The following is a 25,344-nucleotide window of genomic DNA, read 5'->3' as shown; positions in this document are numbered from 1 at the left end:
GTCTGAGGCACAAGAATCGCTTCAACCCCAGAGGCGGAGGTTGCAGTGAGCCGAGATTGAGCCACTACACTTCAGCCTGGGTGACAGAAGAAGACTACATCTCATAAATAAAAATAAATATATAACACAGAATAAGTAAATAGAATAAAAACCCACAACCTCTTTCCCTTCAATGCCACAACCTTAGAGCATGAACCTGGAGTGCTAGATTTAAAGCGTGAAAGGCTCTTGCATAGAAGCTTTGTTCAAGTGATTTCTTCTCATAAAAAGTGATTATCACATAAACAAGGGAAAAGAAAGAAAATAACACTTTTTTTTTTTTTTTTTTGAGACAGAGTCTCACTCTGTCCCCCAGGGTAGAACGCAGTGGCATGATCTCAACTCACTGCAACCTCTGCTTCCCCAGTTCAAGTAATTATCTTGCCTCAGCGTCCCAAGTAGCTGGGATTACAGACACCCACCACCACACCCGGCTAATTTTTTTGTATTTTTAGTATAGACGGGGTTTCGCCATCTTGGCCAGGCTGGTCTCGAGCTCCTGACCTCAGGTGATCTACCCACCTTGCCTCCCAAAGTGCTGGGATTACAGGCATGAGCCACCATGCCCGTCCTAACATTTACTCTTTTTTTTGAGACGGAGTCTGGCTCTGTCACCCAGGCTGGAGTGCAGCGGTGCAACCACGGCTCACTGCAACCTTCACCTCCCAAGCTCAAGCAATTCTCCCACCTCAGTTTTCAGAGTAGCTGGGACTACGGGTGCACACTGCCATGCCCAGTTATTTTTTGTATTTTTTGTAGAGACGGGGTTTTGCCATGTTGTCCAAGTTGGTCTCGAACCTCTGAGATCAAGCAATCCTCCCAAAGTGCTGGAATTACCAGGCGTGAGCCACCGCACCCGGCCACCCCTTACTTTTAATTTCTAAATTTCTCTTGCTCTACATTTTAAAGGAAAGACAACATATACACATATATATGGCAAACTCAAAAAGACTACTTTAAATATATCCATCATATAACTAAATACAAAATATAGGCCGGGCACGGTGGCTCAAGCCTGTAATCCCAGCACTTTGGGAGGCCGAGACGGGCGGATCACAAGGTCAGGAGATCGAGACCATCCTGGCTAACATGGTGAAACCCCGTCTCTACTAAAAATACAAAAAACTAGCCGGGCGAGGTGGCGGGCGCCTGTAGTCCCAGCTACTCGGGAGGCTGAGGCAGGAGAATGGCGTAAACCCGGGAGGCGGAGCTTGCAGTGAGCTGAGATCCGGCCACTGCACTCCAGCCTGGGCAACAGAGCGAGACTCCGTCTCAGAAAAAAAAAAAAAAAAAAATATAAAGCCAGGGCCAGGCACTGTGGCTCATGCCTATAATCCTAACACTTTGAGAGGTCAAGGTAGGAGAACTGCTTGAGGCCAGGGGTTCAAGGTTATGGTGAGCTACGATCACGCCACTGTGATCCAGTCTGGGTATCACAATGAGACCCTGTCTCTGTCTCTCTCTCTCACACACACACACACACACACACACGCCAAAGTTCCAACCATGATAACACCACTCTAACACCAAAATTCAACACAGTGCATTCTAGAGTATTAGGAAAGGACCACTTTCCAAGTTCCTGTAAATTTTGTGGTAAAGAAAATATGTACAAATTAACCACAATCAAGAGACTCTGGCATCAATTACCCCATTTACAATTTAAAGATACTGAAACACTGACAAAAAAAAAATTCTAAAAATGTGGATATTATAGTACACCCTTATTTGGTAATTTTTTCTTTCTGAGACAGAGTCTCACTCTGTTGCCCAGGCTAGAGTGCAGTGGCACAAACACAGCTCACTGCAGCCTCCATCTCCCGGGCTCATGCACTACAGGTGCATGTCACCATGCCCAGCTGCTTTTTTTTATTTCTTGTAGAGACGGGATCTTGTCATGTTGCCCAGGCTGGTCTTGAACTCCTGGGCTCAAGTGATCCTCCCACCTCGGCCTCCCAAAGTGCATTATGGATTACAAGTGTGAGCCATAATGCCTGGCCCTTATTTGGCAAGTATTAATTGAGCAACCTAAGATGTGAAGTTACTATTACAGTTTTCCATCTCAAGAATGGCAACCAGATACATATAAGGAATACTGCAAAGAATATTTTCTGAACTATAACATCTTGATTATTACTACAAAGAATTCTCACCACAACTGACATTTTCACTAACTATGCAAAAGACACTGAACACAAACAAACATTTACTAGAGGCAAACTTAAGAAGTTCATATACATCATGGTAGGAAGTCAGAATTATTTAATTCAAAAACAGATCTGGATTCAAATCCTGGCCAGGCATAGAGGCTCATGCCTGTAATCTCAACAGTTTAGGAGGTCAAGGCTTGAAGGCAAGAGTTCAAGATCAGCCTGGGGAACACTGTGAGACCCCGCCTGCACAAAAAAATTTAGCCAGGCATGGTGGGACATGCCTATAGTCCTAGTTATGCAGGAGAACTGCTTCAGTGCAGGAGTTTGAGGTTACAGTGAGCTATGATCCTGCCACTACACTCATGTCTGGAAGACAAAGCAAGACTCTGTCTAAAAAAAAAACAAAAAAGCAAAACAACAACAAAAATCCTAACTGTTACCTTCCTAAATTAGTTCCTCTCCCCAAGCTTCTCTTTGCTCATCTGCAAAATGTTGCTCCTACCACTTATTTCAGAGTTCACATGAGGATTAATAAGGTAGCACAGTGTCTACCACAAAGTAGATGCCCCTATTACTTCCCTCTTTATATTTCTGCATAATCCTTATAATGACCTCACATTGTAAGGATTATTAACTCTAGTTTACAGCTGAATTACAAGAAGGTTAAGGAGTAAGTTTATAGTTACATACCTGGTAACTGTCAGTACCCAGATCTGTTGTGCCCTGAAACTTGACATGGACATGTTAGCTCACTAGTTATTTTACTCTGTCATATTATGAAATTCAGAAACTTTGTTTCAATTATGCCCATTATGCTTTAAATTTTAATACAAGAACAATGGTTTTCAAAACACCAGAATCACCTATAATTTCCACTCATAATTTTAGAGGAGAAAGACCTGTAAATAGCCTACCTATCTACAAATTCAGTAACAAACAGAGGACACACTCCAGATCTCAAAATGAACTAGCCAAATTACTCATTACAAGCTCTCATTTACACAGAGAATGATTTATAAATGCGTATCAATAAGAATGAATGGGGAGCAAATGAACCAGACATATCATAGAAGCAAAAACATGGAAGTAAAAAGACATTTTGACAACACTCTTTCTTCCAAGGATTCTACAGATCTTATATTACTGCTATATGAGCCGGCCTTAAATACTGTGTGAAGAACTGGCCTGGGCTCAGTCTCTGGACTGCTGCAGAACTCAAATCATTTAATTTCACAGTACCTCCTCCCACTAAACAATGAGAGAACTGGACTTGAGTCACGAACCACAGAACTGAAGGCAACTTGAGCAATTAGTTCCACCCAATGCACACTGACAGGTCACCCAATTTCTGCTTTAACACCTGCAGTGACATAGAATTTAATTATCTTCTCCCCTCATACATGTGATATGGATTTAGTACGCTTAAGAATCTTGGCCAGGCACGGTGGCTCACACCTGTAATCCCAACACTTTGGGAGGCCAAGGCAGGAGGACTGCTGTGGCCAGGAATTTGAGACTAGTCTAGGCAACATAGCAAGACTCTCTTCTCTACAAAAAAATTTTTTTAAATTAGCCAAGCAGAGGCTGGGCGTGGTGGCTCACATCTGTAATCCCAGCACTTTGGGAGGCCGAGGTGGGCAGATCACTTGAAGTCAGGAGTTGGAGATCAGCCTGTCCAATATGGTGAAACCCCATCTCTACGAAAAATACAAAAAAATTAGCCAGGCATGGTGGCGCATGCCTGTAGTCCCAGCTACCTGGGAGGCTGAGGCAGGAGAATGGCTTGAACCCAGGAGGCGGTGGTTGCAGTGAGCCAAGATCGCACCACTGCAATCCAGCCTAGTCAACAAAGCAAGACTCCATCTCAAAAACAAAAATAAAAATAAAAAATAATAATTACCCAAGCAGGCCAGGCACAGTGGCTCATGCCTATAATCCCAATACTTTGGGAGGCCAAGGTGGGGGGATCGCCTGAGGTCAGGAGTTCGAGACCAGCCTGGCCAACATAGTGAAACCCCATCTCTACTAAAAAAAATACAAAAAATTAGCTGGGCGTGGTGGCGGGCACCTGTAATCCCAGCTACTCGGGAGGTTGAGGCAGGAGAATTGCTTGAACCCGGGAGGCAGAGCTTGCAGTGAGCCGAGATCGCACCACTGCACTCCAGCCTGGGCGACAGAGCAAGATTTCCTCTCAAAAAAAAAAAAAAATTAGCCAAGCGCAGTGGTGCATGCTGTTGTCCTAGCTACTCAGAAGGCGGAGGCAGGAGGATTACTTAAGACAAGGAGTTTGAGGTTGCAGTGAGCTATGATCCCACCATATGCTTCACAAGAGCTTAGGGGTAGAACTAGGGTCCACACTAAAAATACCTAGAATTAGAACCTGTGTGGCTGAGTCTGAGGAACAAGGTTAATCTAGAGGGCATTTAAAAGGTACAGGACTGGCCAAGCACGGTAGCTCATGCTTATAATACCAGCGCTTTGGGAGGCCGAGGCAGGCGGATCACCTGAGGTCAGGAGTTTGAGACCAGCCTGGCCAACATACAGTGAAACCCTGCCTCTACTAAAAAATACAAAAATTAGCTAGGCGTGGTGGCACACACCTGTAATCCCAGCTACTTGGGAAGCTGAGGCAGGAGAATCACTTGAACCTGGGAGGCAGCGGTTGCAGTGAGCCACGATCACACCACTGTGCTCTAGCCTGGGCAAGAGAATGAGACTCTCCCAAAAGATAAAAATAAAAAAATAAAAGGTACAGGCCTGGTGTGGTAGCTGGATGACAGAGTGAGACTTTGTCTCTTTAAAAACAAAACAAAAGAAACAAACAAAAAAACACCCGGGCAGTTTTTAAGTCAATAGAATCGTTTTCTGTTGTACAAAATTAGAGATTTCAGATTTCAACTTGAAGAAAGCTGAATCCATTTCTATTTCCTTGTCTTTCCTTTTGAGGTAACAAATCTACTTCCTAAAGTAGTTAAATGGAAGTCATCTTCATTAGGAAGATGACTATTGCCTCTAAAGAGTTTATCTAAACTGATGGAGTTTCACAAAATCCATCTTTTGAATTCCAAAACTTCTATACTCCAGATTTAGAAGTTTCTTATAATTAACTTTCTTAATTTATTTATTTACTTGAGACAGTGTCTCATCTGTTAACCAGGCTGGAGCACAGTGGTATGATCACAGCTCATTGCAGCCTCAAACTCCTAGGCTCAAGCAATCCTCCTGTCTCAGCCTCTCACATGGCTGGGATTACAGGCATGAGCCACAGCAACAGGCCTGTACCTTTGAAATTCCCTCCAGATTAACCTTGTCCCTCAAACTCAGCCACACAGGTTCTCATTCTAGGTATTTTTATTATGGGCCCTAGATGTTGTGAAGCACCTGCTCTTTCAAGTACTGCTCTGGCTAAACCCATTCTGCAGACAGAGAGCCCAGATGGTAAGAGACACCCTTAATGGCAACTGTGCACCTCCTTGGGTCTTATTTTAACTGTGGTATTCACCTAAATAAAGCCACTGGTTCACTCTACTTTGTAAAATAAAAATTATCTAGATGTAGGTACTTGACATAGAAAAACTGATGGTGAAGCAGCAATGGTTAACATTTAAATGCCTCTTTCTGCACACTCATATCAGTCTATATTCATCTCTCTGATTCCAAACTAATTCACCCATAGTCAGTTCTATGCTACTGCTCAAAACCAATGATGATCATAATAACCATGAAAATGGCATGCATGTAAAGCTGTTCCAGGGACTTTATATATTTTTAATTTATTTAATCCTCACAGCAGCAATATGAAACAGGCCCCATTTTTATCCCCATTTTACAGCTAATGAGTCACAGAGAAGATAAAGTAGCAAGAGTATCACAGTCACACAGCCCAAGTTCATACACACAGTCAGCAAGTAGTGCCAGGATTCTGATCTATGCAGTATGACTGTGGTATTTATGTTCTTAACTACTTATGCTCTGTACCTGCCCATCTATCACTAACTCACTGTTTTCATCAATATAAAAAAAAAATGACTCCACCTTCACCATATACATAGATTTCAAATATTTTTCTTTATGTCAACACTGGCCTAAATTACTTAAAACATTTCATGTGAACCTAATTCAGTATCTACCTCCACATATTAGCCTCCATGTGAAAGGCACATAGTAAACACACAATAAATATTTATAAATATCTGATGGCCGGGCGCAGTGGCTCAAGCCTGTAATCCCAGCACTTTGGGAGGCCGAGACGGGTGGATCATGAGGTCAGGAGATCGAGACCATCCTGGCTAACACGGTGAAACCCCGTCTCTACTAAAAAATACAAAAAAAAAAAAACTAGCCGGGTGAGGTGGCGGGCGCCTGTAGTCCCAGCTACTCGGGAGGCTGAGGCAGGAGAATGGCGTGGACCCGGGAGGCGGAGCTTGCAGTGAGCTGAGATCCGGCCACTGCACTCCAGCCTGGGAGACAGAGCGAGACTCCGTCTCAAAAAAAAAATAAAAAATAAAAAAAATAAATAAATAAATAAATATCTGATAAAGGAATTAAACCTCTCCCATTCCCTCATTCCTCCAAAGGTAATCTTTCCTACTCTGAGTCCCTCCCTCTCCCCTACTTCAACACTTCAGTACCTTCTTTCAACATCATCTACTTTGGCCAGGCGCGGTGGCTCACACCTGTAATCCCAGTGCTTTGGGAGGCCGAAGGGGGCAGATCACGAGGTCAAGAGATCGAGGCCATCCTGGCTAACACGGTGAAACCCCGTCTCTACTAAAAATACAAAAAATTAGCCGGGCATGGTGGCGGGCGCCTGTAGTCCCAGGTACTCGGGAGGCTGAGGCAGGAGAATGGCTTGAACCCGGGAGGCAGACCTTGCAGTGAGCTGAGATCACGCCACTGCACTCCAGCCTGGGTGACAGAGTGAGACTCCATCTCAAAAAAAAAAAAAAAACCAAAACATTTTCTACTTTACCCACTGTGGTGGCCAGCCTCCAAGATGGCCCCCAATGACCCTCACCTCCTGCCATTTACATTCTTGTGTAGTCCCTTCCCACAATGTGTGGCCAACAGAATACTGGAGAAATGATGGTATGTGACTTCTGAAGCTAGGTCATAAAAGGCAATGCAGCAGCTTGGTCTTTTGTATTACATTCTCTGAGGCAAGCTGGCTGCCATGTCATGAAGGCATTCATGCAGAGAGGCCAACCTCCACCTCCCTGGTTCAAGCAATTCTTATGCCTCAGCCTCCTGAGTAGCTGGGATTACAGGCATGGGCTGCCAGTCCCGGCTAATTTTTTTTTTTTTTTTTTTTTTCTTGAGATAAAGTCTCACTCTGTCCCCCAGGCTGGAGTGCAGTGACGCGATCTTGGCTCACTGCAACCTCCCTCTGCCTCCCAGGTTCAAGCGATTCTCGTGCCTCAGCCACCTGAGTAGTTGGGACTACAGGCGTGCATCACCAAATCTGCCTAATTTTTGCATTTTTAGTAGAGACAGGGTTTCACCATGTTGGCCAGGCTGATCTCAATCTCCTGACCTCAAGGGATCCACCTGCCTCAGTCTCCCAAAATGCTGAGAATACATGTGTGAGCCACCACACCCAGCCATTATTGCAATTTTTTGAGAGACCTGAGTTTGAATCACTCAGCCAAGCTGATTCCAAATTCCTGACTCACAGAAACTGTGAAAAATAAGAAATGTTAATTGTCTTGAACACTAACTTTCGAGGTAATCTGTTACACAGGAAGACAGCTAACACACCCGCTCTCCAAAGCTCTAAGTTCCTGGAGAGCGGAGGCTATTTCCTTGATTCTCAAAACTCTATTAAGGCCTTAGACATAAACAGTGCCCATATTTGCTGAATTGTGTCAGTGGGTCACTTTCTTCGTTCAATGTTCCCTTTCTTCCAAAATGTATTCATTTATAAAAACTACTCCCCAAGCCTATACCACTTTGTCCATAATCCATCAATGTTTTATCTCTTCTCTTTCAAAAACCTGAAATATAACCTCCTGATCAAAGCTTTTTTTCAGTAGATAAAAATGTTCCTTATGTTCGTCAATTGCAACTACCAACCCTAGCATTTATGTGAATATATTTACACACACAAGAACACAGAGTAAATATATATTTGTTCACGTTCATCTTATATTCAAGAAATATTTACTGAGCACCTGCTATGTCCCAAGAACTGCTCTTGAAGCTGGGAAGAAAAACAAATATCCTCACCCCTGGGGAGCTTACAGTGGTATTTGAGCTTGCCACAGTGTTTTCTCTAAATATAATACAATAACCTTTGTTAATACGACTTAAAAATTCTAATTTCCCCTTTGTAAATTAAATGGCCATAAATCTACAGATTTTTTTTAAATACACTTAAATAAGTATTTAAGCTGCACTCTCAAAGAAAGTTGATACCTGTTTAACAAAGTTAGTAAAGTGCTTCATATAGAATCTGTATATATCAATGTACTTTTTTTTTTTTTTTTTTTGAGACGGAGTCTTGCTCTGTCACCCAGGCTGGAGTGCAGTGGCCGGATCTCAACTCATTGCAAGCTCCGCCTCCCGGGTTCCCGCCATTCTCCTGCCTCAGCCTCCGGAGTAGCTGGGACTACAGGCGCCGCCACCGTGCCCGGCTAATTTTTTGTATTTTTAGTAGAGACGGGGTTTCACCGTGTTAGCCAGGATGGTCTCGATCTCCTGACCTTGTGATCCGCCTGCCTCGGCCTCCCAAAGTGCTGGGATTACAGGCGTGAGCCACCGCGCCCGGCCTGTACTCCATTTTTACTGAATGTTCCCACAGACCATACTTTTAGGAAATACCACCAAATTTATAAGCATAAAATATATAAATAAAGATAACCTTTATTTATTATATCACCTTAAATATAGATAAACTTTATTTATATCGCCTTAGTAACTCTAAATCAAATATGAAACATTTCATAGAAAGTAACTTGTAACAGATGTGATAAAATGATAATAATATGGGTAGAACTTTCTTTTTTTTTTTTTTTTTTTTTTTTGAGACGGAATCTCGCTGTGCTCCCAGGCTGGAGTGCAGTGGCCTGATCTCGGCTCACTGCAAGCTCCGCAGGGTTTCGCGCCAGTCTCCCGCCTCAGCCTCCCAAGTAAGCACAGAGACTACAAGCTGCCTTCGCCACATGCGGCTTGTTTGTATTTTTAGTAGAGAGCCAGGGGTTTCTGTGGTAGCTGGGATGGTCTCGATCTCCTGACCTGCGTGATCCCACCGCCTCACGGCCTCCCAAAGTGCACAGGATTGCAGGAAGGAAGCGAGCCACAGCGCCCGGCATGGGCCGAACTTCCGCTCTTTTATATTTTACCTCTTTTATGTTACCTCTACAAAAGCATGTTAAAAGGAAGAGTAGGCCCGGTAGCGGTGAAATCAGTAATCCCAGCACTTTGGGAGGCCCGGGCAATCAGCCATCTTTCTGATGAAAACTCCTCTACGCTTCGCTTTGGCGTGGTAATCCCAACTCCGGAGAACTGGTATGCTGGGGAGGCGAACCGACGAAGATCGACCACTACGCCAGCCAATCTGAAACGAACTCCATCAAAACCACTTTTTAAGTCAAGATTAAAGTCCTGGTTCTATTAACTCAACATCCTAAATAGGTTATTTAACTGCGTTGCATTTCATTTTCTATCCTTAAACAGCCTGATAAAGCTATAACTTTTTACATAGTGGGCATCAAGGAATGTTAGTTTCCTTCTCCTTCCCTGGGGCTTATAACTGGTATATCAGAAGATTTATCAGGATTTTTTTTTCTTTCCTTTTGAGACAGGGTCTAACTGCATGTTCAGGATGGAGTGCAGTGTGAATATAGTTTAGTGCCACCTCAAACTCCTGGGCTCAAGGGATCCTCCTGCCTCAGCCTCCTAAGTAGCTGGGACTACAGGTGCAAGCCACCACGTCTGCTAATTCTTTAATTTTTTTGTGGAGACAAGGTATCACTATGTTGCCTAAGCGGGTCTCAACTCGAATTCCTGGCCTCAAGTGATCCTCCTGCCTTGGCCTCCCAAAATACTAGGATTAGAGGCTTAAGCCACTGTGCCCAGCCTACCAGGAAACCTTTCCAAGCTGTTATTTCTCTTCGGAATTTCCTCTCCTTTATCTGGGTTAACATTCAGCTCAAATGCCATTTTCTTTGAAGCCTTCCATACATCCACAGGAAAAGCTCCCTTGACTCTCCCAGTAAAGTCTGGATTTAGAGTTTATTCCAGTGCGTTACAATCATCTGCCATTTTTTTGCCTCTCCCACTACACTGTGAGCTCCTCATGAGCAGCGACAATATCTCACTTATCTTGATAGCCCCAGCCCTTAGAAAAACACCTGGCACATTACAAACATGGAACAAAAAGTCTGCTGAATGAATAAATGAAGTCATCCCTTAAGTAGTACTTGTAATTACTACCGGGTGACCCAAACTTTATGGTTTTGCCCTTTACAGGCTGATTCTATTTCGTACTCTTTTTAATCACTCCCTAATAGCATCTGGCAGAGTACTAAGGACATGGAAAGTCTCCAATAAATACTTTTGGGTGATGGGATACATATTACTCTTCTACCTCTCTTGATTTGACTCTAAATAACTTATTCAAGTGGATGTGACTTTTGGAAGCCTTCTTAAAGAGGAGCTCTTCTTAACAGTTACTGGCCAAAAACTGAAATAAACACTAGAGCTAGACTACAGATATTTTCTTTGCAGGTGTTTTTAAAGAACGCAGTAATGGATTACTTCTAAGTCATTTCAATAAGAAACAGTAACATAAAGCCCTTTGATCCGCTATGAAATATGCAAACGACATTAGGCAAAACTTAGTTTAATAACTTCCAGCCAAAGGTTCCCCACCCTGCAGTCACAGGGCTGCGGGCCAGCTGGCTGTACCACCTCACCCCCGGGAGATGACTGCTTTTCAACAGCAAAACTGCATAAGGGACATTTGGAGTTCTGGGGGTCTTCTGAAGTAAAACATGTAAGTTTAACATCTTACTGACAGTTTAAGTCTTATGTTATAGGTTTCGGCTCGATGTAGAAAAGACCCTGAAAAGATCTCAAAAACTTGCAACTCGGGGACATTCCAGACGTCTTATGAGTTTAAAACTATGCAAAAACATATGAAGCATGGGGCAATTCCATTATTATATTTAAGTGATGTATTCCACATTCCTGTATATACACACACTTCATGCCAAATAGAGGCTGGCAAACAGTTAACCGTTCAACTGCCCTTTCGTTACGCTGCATAATAGGCAGACAAGAGAGAGAAATCTTGACAAAGCCAAGCTGGGCTAGCGCTTAATGACTGCCAAACCAGTCATTCTCAACATCCCAAAAGCAAACATTTCTTGGGCCCTTACTATGGGCCAAGCACTGTATCAAACGTTTCACGTGAATTATTTCACTCGACACTTACAACAAACAGCCGTATGCGACTGGTGCTATTATCCTCATTTTTCAGACGAGGAAACCAAGGCACAAGATTACATAGCTAGCAAGTGGCAGGTTTGGGAGGCGTCTCAAAAGGTCCAGCCCTAGGTACTATGGAGTATCAAAAGTACCCGAAGCGGGGAGGGTGGACTGCAATCAGCGTCCTGACAGACGCTCTCTTAGAGGGTAAAGTTCTTGGCCATCAAGTTTCAGATCTGCAGAGCCCTGTACACCTGGCAGCATTCAGGTTGCTATACTAGCACCAACAACTCCAGCTGAGCCTCCTTGCCTGAGAATCCTGAGGACTGCACTTTGATCCTGAAGGTCTGCACAAGACCCCAGAGAAAGCGGACGACACCCCGTCCCTGCAATCAAAACATACCCCGGGAGAAGCAAGGGCGAGGACCTCCGTGCCTCCCCGCCCCGCGCAGCACGGCCCCGTCAGGCGGTGCACAGGTGCAGGACCGCGCCCGCCCGCCCGGCCCCGGCCCGGGTCCCAGCCCCGGCACAGTGACCGCCGCTCTGCGACTCCGGCCCTGAGGGCAGGGGCAGAAGGCCGGCGGGAAGAGGGCCGGGGACACGAGGGCCGCTTTGCCTGACCCCTCGAGGGCGCGCGCAGCGGGGTCGGGGGAGAAAAAGGATGCTCCGGGCGGGGCGGGGCCGCGGTGGGGGAGGGGTCCCCAGCCTGGACTCCCACTCACCGCCTCACGCGTTTCCCGGCCGGGTTCCGCGGCTCGCCCCACTCCGGCTCTGGCCGCCCGCGTCTCCTCTCGAGGCTCACTGTCCAGCCTGGGCGCACGGAGCTGAGAAGTCGCCGCCAGCGGAGGGCGTGCGGCCAGCGGCAACGGAGAAGGTGGGAAGGATGGGACCGTCGCTCTCGCCACCGCGGCCACCACAGACACTGCCGCCGCCGGCTCCTCTCAGCCGCGGAAGCTGCGGGCCCGCCCACCACGCCCGCCTCCCGTCCTGAAGACTGTCCGCTGGAGAAGTGACGGCGGCGTTAGCCAATCAGAGGCCAGATCGGGGTCGTGCTCGTCAGACTAAGGGGCGGGCGGAGAAGGAAGCAGCATGAAGAAGGCGAAGACGGAGGCGTGACTTCCTGTGAGTGGCGGCACGACGCAGCCAATGGGTAACGGGGAGATGACCTCATCTCTGAGGAAAGTCTGGAACTGGCCGAGCGGCGGCGAGGAGGTCGGCGACGAGCCGGGGGCGGAGCGCTGGGCCTTAAAGAGGCCGCAGCCCACTGGTCACCCTGCGAAGGGAAGGGCGGTGGACCCTGCCGGATCTTGCCAAGTTGGCAAGGGGTCAATGCCCAGGCGCGAGTAATTACTGCATTAATCCCAGACCCCATCCCGATTCTTCTCGGGGACTGAAGGGTCTCCGCCTGGGACTCCGAAGTCGATCATTTCACATTCACGCTTCGCAAAAGGAGACAATAAATTCCGCTCTGGCCTGGAGCCCTGAATTCCCGTTACAGTCCCGCCCCGCCGAGGCCCGTCGCCTTGTTTCTCTGAGTCAGTTTCCCCAACGGTGAAAGGGAGGCCACTGACACCTGCCTGCTCCTCCCTACCTGCCGAGGCCGTGGAGATCTGCAGCAGCGAAAGTGCTCTGGGCTTAGAAGAGGAGAAGGGCTGCGTGAGCCCAAGAGCTTGCATCGGAAGGCTCCAGAAAGGGCATCTGCAAAAGAGAGGATTCCACGGGATGACCCCCGACGACTCTTGGAATTCTAAAATCCTATACCCTTGCCCGCACCCATTCATGTAGTGAAGGGGCGCCCATTAGGCGCAGAGGCCACACGCTCCGCACGTGAACCCGGGCGCCCCTCTGAACCTATTCTGGGCGTGGGGCGGGGAGCGGGAGGCTGCCCGATTTAAAAACATGTGTATGTATAGGTATAGGTATACGTATAGGTATACGTATATGTATATGTAATGAGTGAAGTCCATGACTGCAACAGGGAGAAAGGAGAAAGGCAAAAGGGGAGAGAGAAACTAGGTAAGCCAGGCCCACTGTGATAAGAGCCGCGGTCAGGCAGTCCTTTCATATCCCCCTTCCTCCCCAGCAATGGGAGAGAGCCCAGAAAAGGAGAAATAACCCCAACTCGATGGGGTGGAAAAGGGGGAAGCGCTTTCCGGAAGGCGTCGGCGATAGGGTCACCAGACGGAGTCAAAGGAGTAACAGTAGGTAGAGGAAGAAGGGGTCAGGGGCGTTCTTCTAGGTTTGGGGCGGACCGGTGCGAAGGCGCAAAGACTGAAAAGGGGCCTCTCACTTTACATTCCAGGGTAAATTCTCACTATGACCCCCTTCTCCTCCTCAAAGACTTCTGGGACTGCCCATTGGTGAACTCTCAGAGGGAGGGCGGGAGAGGGTGCTGCTCTATCCAACAGCTGCAAGAGTCAAAGTGGCCTTGGGTATTCTCAATTACTCACCATAAATCAGCTTCCAGTTCAGTACCAATGCCCGACGCAGAATCTTGAAGTTAGACGGGATCCTCGTGGGCTCTTAGTCACACAGACCTTCCCCCAAGGCAAAAATTCTTGCACAAAATACTTGATAAAATTGTTTGTTCGATAAATATTTTTTGAGTAAGAACACTGAGGAAGTAAGCTAGATGAGATACAGTCACTACCCTGGGGGTGCTTACACCAAATTGGAGGACGCTAAGGCACGTACTGCGGTGAGTGCAACGCCAGGCAGGTATCCCAGGTGACTAAAAGAGGATGCAGAAGTGCGCCTCCGAGGAGAAAGTACCCTCGCTGGAATTATTGGGGTGGGGCAGATTTCCCCAAAACATGACCGGGGTGGGGGCATTCCAGATAGTACCCACCCAGACACAGCCCTCCTGAAAAAGCCCAGGTAAGGAGGAGGCACAAGTGTATTGTATTAGTCACGGGAAGAGAGATCTGCCCGTTCATGGCAGAGACTACAGACAACCTCACCCTCTCACAAATATCTCTATTCTTTTTCTGGACAACTTAAATTGTGTACGTCTTGTATACTATATATAGACACATACATATTTTGTGGATATATAAAGGGTTAGGCTGGGTGTGGTGGTTCACACCTGTAATCCCAGCACTTTGGGTGGCTGAGACCAGAGGATTACTTGAGGTCAGGAGTTCAAGACTAGCCTGGCCAACATGGTGAAACCTCGTCTCTACTAAAAATACAAAAGTGAGCCAGGAGTGGTGATGCACACCTATAGTCCCAGCTACTTGGGAGGCTGAGGCATGAGAATCACTTGAACCTGGGAGTCGGAGGTTGCAGTCAGCCAAGATCCCACAGCACTGCACTCCAGCCTGGGCGACAGAGTGAGTCAGACTCTGTCTCAAAAAAAAAAAAAAAAGGGTTTATGTATTTCTTATAGGTGGTCTGCCTCCCTCTAATCTCTGAGCCCACTCCAGCCTCGGTAACAGAGTAAGACTCGGACTCTAAAAAAAAATAGTAATGAAATTATCTCTGACCCTAGATCCTAATGTCATCCTCTAAAGCTTCACACAACATGTCTAATCTCACTTCATCCCCTTTCCCACACCCTCGACCCATCTCCACAAAACAATAGGGATTAAGTTCCTTTTTCTTGCCCTGTCGTCACTGATGGTTTTCATATGCCTCGTTATCCTAAGGACTTCATGTGGACATCCTTCAGGATCTACTGGGGGTATGTGTTGTGTCCTTCCCCGTAAACATTCTTTCTTTTAGTAAGGGAACCCCACTTTCCTCCAGGGAACTGTCAGATGCGTTCGAACCAGAAGGACTCCATCTTAAATAGGGGCTGGGTAAAATAAGGCTGAGACCTACTGAATTGCATTCCCCGGAGATTAGGCCTGCTAAGTCACAGGATGAGATAGGTCAGCACAAGATACAGGTCAGCACAAGATCCAAAGACCATGCTAATAAAATACGTGATGGTAAAGAAGACAGACAAAACCCACCAAAGCCAAGATGGTGAGAAAAGTGGCCTCTGGTCATCCTCACTGCTCATTATACACTAATTGTAATACATTAGCATGCTAAAAGACACTCCCACCAGCACTGTGACAGTTTACAAATACCATGGAAATGTCCAGAGGTTACCCTGTCTTGTCTAAAAAGGGGAGGAACCCTCAGTCCTGGTTCCAGGGATTGCCCACCCCTTTCCCAGAAAATTCATAAATAATCCATGCCTTGCTTAGCATATAATCAAGAAGTGACAGTAAGTATAAGCAGCTGAGTGGCCCATGCCGCTGCTCTGCCTATGGAGTGGCTATTCTTTTGTCTCTCTCTTTTTTTTTTTTTTTCATTTTTTTGAGACAGTCTTGCCATGTCACCCAGGCTGCAGTGCAGTGGCACAATCTCAATTCACTGCAACTTCTGCCTCCCAGGTTCAAGCAATTCTCCTCCCTCAGCCTCTGGAGTAGCTGAGACTACAGGCACCCGCCATCACACCTGGCTAATTTTTGTATTTTGGTAGAGAGGGGCTTTCACCATGTTGGCCAGGCTGTTCTAGAACTCCTGGCCTTAAGTGATCTGCACCCTCACTCGGCCTCTGAAAGTGCTAGGATTACGCCCTAGCCACTGCGCCCAGCCTCTTGTTTCCTTACTTCTCTAATAAATTTGCTCTCACTTAACTCTATGAATTCGCCTCAAACTCTTTCTTGCACAAGATCCAAGAACCCTCTCTTGAGGTCTAGATCAGGACCCCTTTCTGGTAACAGAACCACTCCTCCCCACTGTCTATCCCTGTAGCTGCCTTGGGAATGACTCACTACTCACCTTGGGGTGGGGGATCACATGGCCCAGTCCTAACCAATGAAAGCACTCCAACCCCTGCCTGCCATCATTTGTAGTGATTGAGTTAGGGAAAAACATGTGATCAAGACAGTCCAGTCAGCATGAGTCCTGGCATCTTGTTATAACTACTGGGATGGGGCCGAGAGCGGTGGCACATGCCTGTAATCCCAGCACTTTGGGAGGCCAAGGCGGGGGGAATCACCTGAGGTCAGGAGTTCAAGACCAGGCTGACCAACATGGTGAAACCCTGTCTCTTCTAAATACAGCTGGCTGTGCTGGCGCACACCTGTAATCCCAGCTACTTGGGAGGCTGAGGCAGGAGAATTGCTTGAACCTGGGAGGCGGAGGCTGCAGTGAGCCAAGATAATGCCATTGCACTCCAGCCTGGGCAACAAGAGCAAAACTCCGTCTTAAAAAAACACAAAGAAACAACAACAACAAAAAAAACTATTGGGATGGAGTTTTCTCTACAGGAGGGTTGCTGAACTGTCTGGCTGTACACCTGGCATTAACAATGAGGACCACAGGGGAGAATAAAGTGAACACAAAACCAAACAATCAGAGCTGATATATGCATAAAAGCCATGATGGATGATAGCTCTGTTTGAGAACCTAGATCCAGTTCTTTTTTGGCTATTTGATTTCATAGGTGTCTTGGGTCAGGGCCCTTAGAAACAGAGCCTGTAAGAGAGATCCAATGAACAGGATTTAGTGAGGGAGGCAAATCCTGTAAGGCAGGAAGATGAGCAAGACAGGGAAAGGAAGAGAGCCGAGTCGGGCTCAGCCTGATCTTTCTTTGGCCTGATGCACACAGGAGAGCTCTGGGCAGAAACACCACCACAGTCACTCACCTTGAGGCATGGACAGCTTTTTGTACCCTAGTCCATGTCAGTGGTTATGGGCCCTAAGGAAGTTAAGGTCCCCAAGGTCACTCCCTTCAAGTGAGGGCAATTCTCTGAAATTTGGGGCAGCTGGGAACCCTTAGCAGCCAACACTCACAGCAGCTGGGGGATGGGTGCACTTACCTGCTTAGGAGGCATCATTTGAGTCTTCTGCTGTGGGCCAACACATTCCTATTGTTGCAGCAAAAATATAACTATGTAAAGTGCTCAGGTATGACCTGACTGCCAAACAGTACCGTGAGCCTATGGCCTTCCTTGGTCTGACTCCCTACGTCTATTATTAAACTATACTTTTTGCGTGTGTGTATAGAGACAGGGTCTTACTCTGTCGCTCAGGCTAGAGTGCAGTGGTGTAATCATAGCTCACTGTAGCCTCCAACACCTGGGCTCACGTGATCCTCCTGACTCAGCCTCCACGGAGTTTGGAAGTACAGAAGCTCACCACCTTGCTCAACTAATTTTTAAAATTTTTTTGTAGAGACAGGGTCCGGTTATGTTGCCCAAGCTGGAATCAAACTCCTGGCTTCGAGCGATCCTTCCACCTCAGCCTCCCAAACAACGGGATTACAGGTGAGAGCCACCACGCCTGCTTCATTTTATTTATTTATTTATTTATTTTTTAAAATTTGTATTTACTTATTTATGACTGAGTTTTGTTCTGTTGCCCAGGCTGGAGCGCAGTGGTGCAATCTTGGCTCACTGCAACGTCCGCCTCCCAGGTCCAAGTGATTCTCCTGCCTCAGCCTCCTGAGTAGCTGGGACTACAGGTATGCACCACCACACCTGGCTAATTTTTTTTGTATTTTTAGTAGATAACAGGATTTCACCATGTTGGCCAAACTGGTCTTGAACTCCTGACCTCCAGTGATCTGCCCACCTTGGCCTCCCAAAGTGTTGGGATTACAGGTGTGAGCCACTGTGCCTGGCCTCATTTTATATTTGCATTGGCAGACATAGTGGCTGCACTGACCCTTTGGCGGGATCTCGGCTCACTGCAACCTCCGCCTCTCCGATTCAAGCAATTCTCCTGCCTCTATAATTAATTATTTAACACAAATGTAAAACTTTAAGCCTAACTCTGCTAATCAGTTGTCCTTTTGTCCGTTTCCATCCTTCATTGCACCTTACTGAAAACATGTGCTGATTTCGTTCTGTCACCTATCCACTGACCACCACTTCTGATTCTGCTGCTGCTGCTGAAAAGGGCAAAGTCAATGACAGGAGCCTTCAGCAAACCACTAAAGACTGATTTTCCTCCTTCCAACCTGTTAATTCACACTCTGAAAAAAGTTACTCCCCCATCCTTTCCCTCTCTATCTCTCTTCGTGGAGAATCTCTCCAAAAGTATTTGCCAGGACTTGACCAACTCCGTCTTCAGCACACCTGTGCTTTCCTATTTCTTCTTCTTTTTTTTTTTTTTGAGACGGAGTCTCACTCTGTCGCCCAGGCGGGAGTGCAGTGGCCGGATCTCAGCTCACTGCAAGCTCCGCCACCCGGGTTTACGCCGTTCTCCTGCCTCAGCCTCCCGAGTAGCTGGGACTACAGGCGCCCGCCGCCTTGCCCGGCTAGTTTTTTGTATTTTTTAGTAGAGACGGGGTTTCACCGGGTTAGCCAGGATGGTCTCGATCTCCTGACCTCGTGATCCGCCCGTCTCGGCCTCCCAAAGTGCTGGGATTACAGGCTTGAGCCACCACGCCCGGCCCTATTTCTTCTTAGATCTTTGTTCAGATTAGTCCTTTTGCCTAGAATGTCCTCTCTCATCTTCATCTATTCAAATCCCAGCTGACATCCCACTTCCTCCAGGAAGCCCTCCCGTATCCCATATTCCTCCAACGTAGGTAGATCTTTCTCTGACCATCTGTAGCTCCTATTATAACAAGCACAATGCGAAGCATTCCAAGTGCATTATCTTGTTTCAGATGAGGAAACTGCAGCTTAGAGAGGTTAAGTAACTTGCTCAATATCACATAGCTTAAAACTAGCAAAGCTAGGATACAGATACTAAAATTAAGATCCTGGGGCCGGGCGCAGTGGCTCACGCCTGTAATCCCGGCACTTTGGGAGGCTGAGGCAGGTGGATCACTTGAAGTCAGGAGTTTGAGACCAGCCTGGCCAACACGGCGAAATCCTGTCTCTACTAAAAATACAAAAATTAGCTGGGTGTGGTGGTGCATGCCTGTAATCCAGCTACTCGGGAGGCTGAGGCAGGAGAATCGCTTGAACCTGGGAGATGGAGCCTGTTAGTAAGCCGAGATCGCACCACTGCACTCCAACCTGGGTGATGGAATAAGACTCTGTCTCAATAAATAAATAAATAAATAAATAAATAAGATCCTGGGTGTAACTCAATAAACATTTGTTGGCTACATACAAGGAACTAGAGGAAATATTAAAAAGTAAAATAGATCAGCTCTGCCACAATCAAGAACAGGGTCCATGAAATGATGCTAACACGAACAATGCCAAAAGTACAGTAGAATGAGGTCTGGTCTAGGAAGGGAATGTTCCTGTCTCGTGGAGAACCCACTGAGGCCACACAAGAAAAAGCGTATGTTTGACAGGCAGTAATGAGGTGCGGGGCACTCCAACTTAGGAAACACTGTGAGTAATAATGAGGAAGGACAACAGAGGACGTGTTTGTGCAAGGGAGTCGTCTGGTTTGTTTGAGAGATAAGATTTGAAAGCCTGCGGGAAGGCTGGGCGCGTGGTCTGAGCCTGTAATCCCAGTATTTTGGGAGGCCGAAGACGGAGGGATCACGAGGTCAGAGATCAAGACCATCCTGGCGAACACGGTGGAAACCCCGCCTCTACTAAAAATACAAAACTAGCCAGGCCGCAGATGGCGGCGCCTGTAGTCCCAGCTACCGGGAGGCTGAGGCAGGAGATGAATGGCGTGAACCCGGGAGGTGGAGCTTGCAGTGAGCTGAGATCCGGCCATCGCACTCCAGCCTAAGGCAGATGGTGACCTCACTCAAAAAAAAAAAAAAAAAAAAGAAAGTTTGCTGAGGCCCTGTTGCAAAAAGAACGCCATGGTAAAAGAGGCATTACGTTCTGGAAAACAGAATCCAGACTGTCTTAAGATTCACCTAGTAGTTTGTCAGTTGGAATGGAAGGAGAGTGAAATGGGACTGTAAAGACAAATTAAACCACTACTGTTATCCAGCCAGGAGGAAATAAAGACTCACAAGAGGGGAAAAATGGGCATGAATTTTTTTCCCCTCTACCCTGTAAACACTTTCCATATCTCTGTCCCCTAGACATTATAGCATCCTGGATAAAGAGCAATAATTTTTTTAAAATATTGCCCATAACCTTTAAACTGCTAATAATTTCTTCAAATGTAGTAAGCACTCAGCAAATATCTTTGGAAGTGAATTGAACGTATAAGTGGGGTGTTCAAATGTTAGGGCTCTGTGGCCAAGCATAGTGGCCCATACCTGTAATGCCAGCATTTTGAGATAGAGCCAGCATTACATACTTGTAATGCCAGCATTTTGGGAGGCCGAAGTGGGAGGATGGCTTGAACCCAGGAGTTCGAGACCAGCCTGGGCAACATAGCAAGACCCCATCTCTATTATATTAAAGTTTTTTTGAAATGCTAGGGCTCAGCCAGGTGAGGTGGCTCACACTTATAATCTCAGCTCTTCGGGAGGCTGAGGCGGCAGATCACTTGAGGCCAGGAGTTGGAGACCAGCCTGGCCAACATGATGAAACCCTGTTTCTACTAAAAACACAAAAATTAGCCGAGCATGGTGGTGGGTGTCTGTAATCCCAGCTACTCGGGTGGATGAGGCAGGAAACTCACTTGAACCCTGGAGTCAGAGGTTGCAGTGAGTTGAGATTGTGCCACTACACTCCAGCCTAGGTGACAGAGCGAGACTCCATCTCAAAAAAAAAAAGTTAGGGTTTTGTTTACATAGTTTTACTGGGTCATGCCTGAGATTGCAAACACCTACTGTATTACCTCATAACAAAACTGAGCTAGTTTTCATTCAGCACCTACTGTGTACATCATCATCTCATTGAATTCTTCCATGAACACTTCATAGAAGGTACTAGCCTTACGTCCATTTCACAGATGACGAAAACTGAGGGTCAAGCAGGTAGAGGGACCAACAGTCCAGTTTGCAGGAACTGAACGGTCAAGATGCAGGACTTTTACTGACCAGGGGAAACTAGGAAATTTGGTCCCCCTACAAGAGACCTTGCCCTGCATCACACATGCCAAGCTTTAAACACAAGTCTGATTAACCCAAACCCCCATGGGATTTTATTCTGACTTTCTGATCATTGCAGCCAATATAAATGTCTTCTTTGGGTACTTTTAGGATACAATCCAAACATAACCTCGAATCTGGCTCATGTAGTCGGGGCCTACTTGAGACTGAAGTACTTGACAGGCAGAGAATCTCAAAATGGATGGGTTTTCTTCAGCAAGGAAAGGAATCCAGGCTGGGGAATGTCATTCCTGGAGGACGTCCTCAGGAACGGTTCGATTATCAGTTGTTCTTTGGCGCCCCCTGGTGGTTGAGAGCTGTAACCCCGTTTTTGCCCCTGGAGTAGAGAAGAGGCCTAGCTGGTAAACAACCAAGAGGTGGAACTGAACTGAAAGTTCTTATTGCTTGTGGAACAAAAAGATTTTGTTTTAAAAACAAAAACCTGGCCGGGCGCGGTGGCTCACGCCTGTAATCCCAGCACTTTGGAGAATTCCAGATCGGCGATCACGCAGGTCAGGAGATTGCACCATCCCTGGCTATCATGCTGAAAATACAAAGCAGCCCGGTGTGGTGATGGCCGGAGTCCCAGCTACTCGGGAGGCTGAGGCGAATGGTGTGAACCCGGACGCCGGAGCTTGCAGTGAGCCGAGATCACCACTGCACTTGAGCACTCCAGCCTGGGTGATGTGGAGCCAGACCGCCCAAAAAAAAGCGGCTCAAGCCTGTAATCCCAGCACTTTAGAGGCCGAGACGGGCGGATCACGAGGTCAGGAGATCGAGACCATCCTGGCTAACACGGTGAAACCCCGTCTCTACTAAAAAAATACAAAAAACTAGGCGGGCGAGATGGCGGGCACCTGTAGTCCCAGCTACTCCGGAGGCTGAGGCAGGAGAATGGCGTAAACCCGGGAGGCGGAGCTTGCAGTGAGCCGAGATCCGGCCACTGTACTCCAGCCTGGGCGACAGAGTGAGACTCATCTCAAAAAAAAAAAAAAAAAAAAAAAAACTTACAAAGCCTTTTTTTTTTTTTTTTCCCCTAAAATGAAAGCCTGCCATGATGTTATAGCCTAGGGTGAGGAGAATCAGACACAAAATTTAACTGGATGCCAAAAAAACTTAGCAATTAAGAAAAATAATACAATATTTCAAAAAAATCAAAATTAGGCCAGGTGCAGTGGCTCACGCCTGTAAATCCCAGCACTTTGGGAGGATAAGGCGAGAGAATTGCTTGAACCTAGGAGTTCAAGACCAACCTGGACAACACAGTGAGACCCCATCCCTAAAAAAATAAAAAATAAATACTGAACAGGCAGGATCTGATCCTGCACTTGTCCTACGCTGCCTCACTCGCCTCACCCTAATTCTAATCCAGTGAACACTGACACAGGAGCGGGGAAAGCCAGTCCTATCCCCAAATGCTCTGGGTGAGGACTCAAAGGTGGCAGCTCAAAACCTCACTATAGGGCCAGGCATGATGGCTCATGCCTGTAATCCCAGAGTCCTCTTCACACCCCAAGGAGGTCACACAGTCAAATTCTGACCAAAGTACCCCATCTCCCAAACCAGGCCAGTCAGGATGCCCCACCAGGACTTCTGTCAGAGTCAAACTCCTCCAACTTCCTAAGAGCTATAAAGACAAATGTAGGTGGCTGGGTGCCGTGGCTCACGCCTGTAATCCCAACACTTTTGAGAGGCTGAGGCGGGCGGATCGCCTAAGGTCAGGAGTTCAAGACCAGCCTGGCCAACATGGTGAAACCCCATCTCTACTAAAAATATAAAAATTAGCTGGGTGTGGTGGCGAGTGCCTGTAATCGTAGCTACTCTGGAGGCTGAGGCATGAGAATCGCTCGAACTCGGGAGGTGGAGGTTGCAGTGAGCCGAGATCCGGCCAGTTTGCACTCCACCCTGGGCAATAGAGTGAAACGGTCTCAAAAAAAAAAAAAAAGACAAATGTAGGCTTGGAGCTGCCGGTGGCCATCTAGCTGTCAGAAGGCAAGACCAGATTTGAAAATAAGGCCCAGGCTGAGCACAGTGGCTCATGCCCGTAATCCCAGCACTTTGAGAGGCCGAGGCTGGCGGATAACCTGAGGCCAGGAGTTCGAGACCAGCCTGGCTGAGACCAGTCTGGCCAACATGGTGAAACCCCGTCTCTACTAAAAATACAAAAATTAGCCAGGCATGGTGGCAGGCACCTGTAATCCCAGCTACTTGGGAGGCTGAGGCCAGAGAATTGCTCAAACCCAGGAGGTGGAGGTTGCAGTGGGCCACTGCACTCCAGCCTGGGCAACAAGAGTGAAACTCCCTCTCGAAAAAAAGAAAAGAAAAAAGAAAGCCCAGTCTACAGCCATACCTCTGAACATGCCAGATCTCGTCTGAAAATGAAACAAAATAATAACAAGGAGCAATTAAGGGTATAGAAGAGACAGGGGCAGAGTCCCTGTGATATGATCCAAACCCCTGGATGGAGCCGTGCCTGAAGTCCTCAGCATATGGGGGCAAATCACAAAATTGGGTGGGGAGGTGATAAAGACTCCAGCAATTAGGTGGAACTCTGCACTTTGAGTTGGTGGAACAAGTTATACTGGTTTCTCTCTTTACCAAAATGCTACCTGATTAGAACAGCGTTCTGAAGTTATTCTTTTCTTTTTTTTTTTTTTTTTCCTGTGGAGACGGAGTCTTGCTCTGTCACCCAGGCTGGAGTGCAGTGGTGTGATCTTAGCTCACCACAACCTCTGCCTCCTGGGTTCAAGCGATTCTCCTGCCTCAGCCTCCCGAGTAGTTGGGATTACAGGCATGCACCACCATGCTCGGCTAATTTTTGTATTTTTAGTAGAGATGGGGTTTCACTAAGTTGATCCACCCGCCTCGGCCTTCCAAAGTGCTGGGATTACAGGTGTGAGCCACCGCACCCGGCTGTGAAGTCATTTTTTTTACATGCCTGTTTGTGATGCCGTCCTACCAACTCATTCTGAAGTGATTATTTTTTCTTGCCTGGACGGACAAGAAGACCCCACTGCACCTGAGTTTTGGAAAACTAGAGTGTGGAAAAAGCAGCAGCAGCCGCATCAAAAACACTGATGAGAGTCAAACTGAATGATTATATTACACTAATGGTACCAGCTCCCCACAGGTGAATAAAATGTGCCTCATGATAGCAGTCATACAACAAATACCTTATAAGAAACTCATAGAGAAGAGGGGCAGAGCAACTCAGTGGAAAAGCAGGTGTGGTTTCAAAGTCTGGCTCTGCCCTGAGCCCTGTGACCTTAGGAAACAGACTGTGTCCCTGAGTTTCAATCTTGTCATCTGTAAATTAGGAGTAACCATACCGATCACAAGTCAACACCTGCCCTTGCACCGCTGCGGGGCTCAGCAGTCTCTGACATGCAGTGAAAAAGTGGAAGTTCTAGCCGGGCGCAGAGGCTTATGCCTGTAATCCCAGCACTCTGGGAGACCGAGCTGGGCAGATCATGAGGTAAGGAGTTCGAGACCAGCCTGGCCAACATGGTGAAATGTCATCTCTACTAAAAATACAAAAATTAGCCAGGTATGTAGGCGTGTGCCTGTAATCCTAGCTACTCAGGAGGCTGAGGCAGGAGAATCACTTGAACCTCAGGAGGCAGAGGTTGCAGTGAGCCGAGATCGCGCCATTGCACTCCAACCTGGGCGACAGAGCAAAACTCTGTCTCAAAAAAAAGTAGAAGTTCCTTTCCCGTCTATCCTGGGTCTTCACTGTCTACATGTGTCCCCTCACTCCCAGCTGCTTGGGGCCACGCTGTGCTTTGGTGTGGGTCAGTACCTGGACTCCTG

General features: G+C 47.0%; 1 protein-coding gene across 4 annotated transcripts in view; it reads right to left on the bottom strand.

The window, feature by feature from the left end:
* Nucleotides 1-12,602, bottom strand: part of MRTFA (myocardin related transcription factor A) — a 218,653-nt gene extending 206,051 nt beyond the window's left edge. For 2 of the 4 annotated variants that reach the window (XM_017945338.3, XM_017945339.3), the window contains exon 1: nucleotides 12,344-12,601. The gene's annotated coding sequence lies outside the window, so the exon portion shown is untranslated. Of the gene's footprint in view, nucleotides 1-12,024; nucleotides 12,044-12,343 lie in introns of those variants that run through there. The other 2 variants (XM_021921583.2, XM_017945340.3) reach the window with 2 other exon arrangements.
* Nucleotides 12,603-25,344: the final 12,742 nt, after the last annotated feature.

This window comes from Papio anubis, chromosome 16 (assembly GCF_008728515.1).
Source record: "Papio anubis isolate 15944 chromosome 16, Panubis1.0, whole genome shotgun sequence".
NCBI lineage: Eukaryota > Metazoa > Chordata > Mammalia > Primates > Cercopithecidae > Papio > Papio anubis.
The sequence above is the reverse complement of the archived record's forward strand: the minus strand, read 5'-3'. Positions and strand labels throughout refer to the sequence as shown.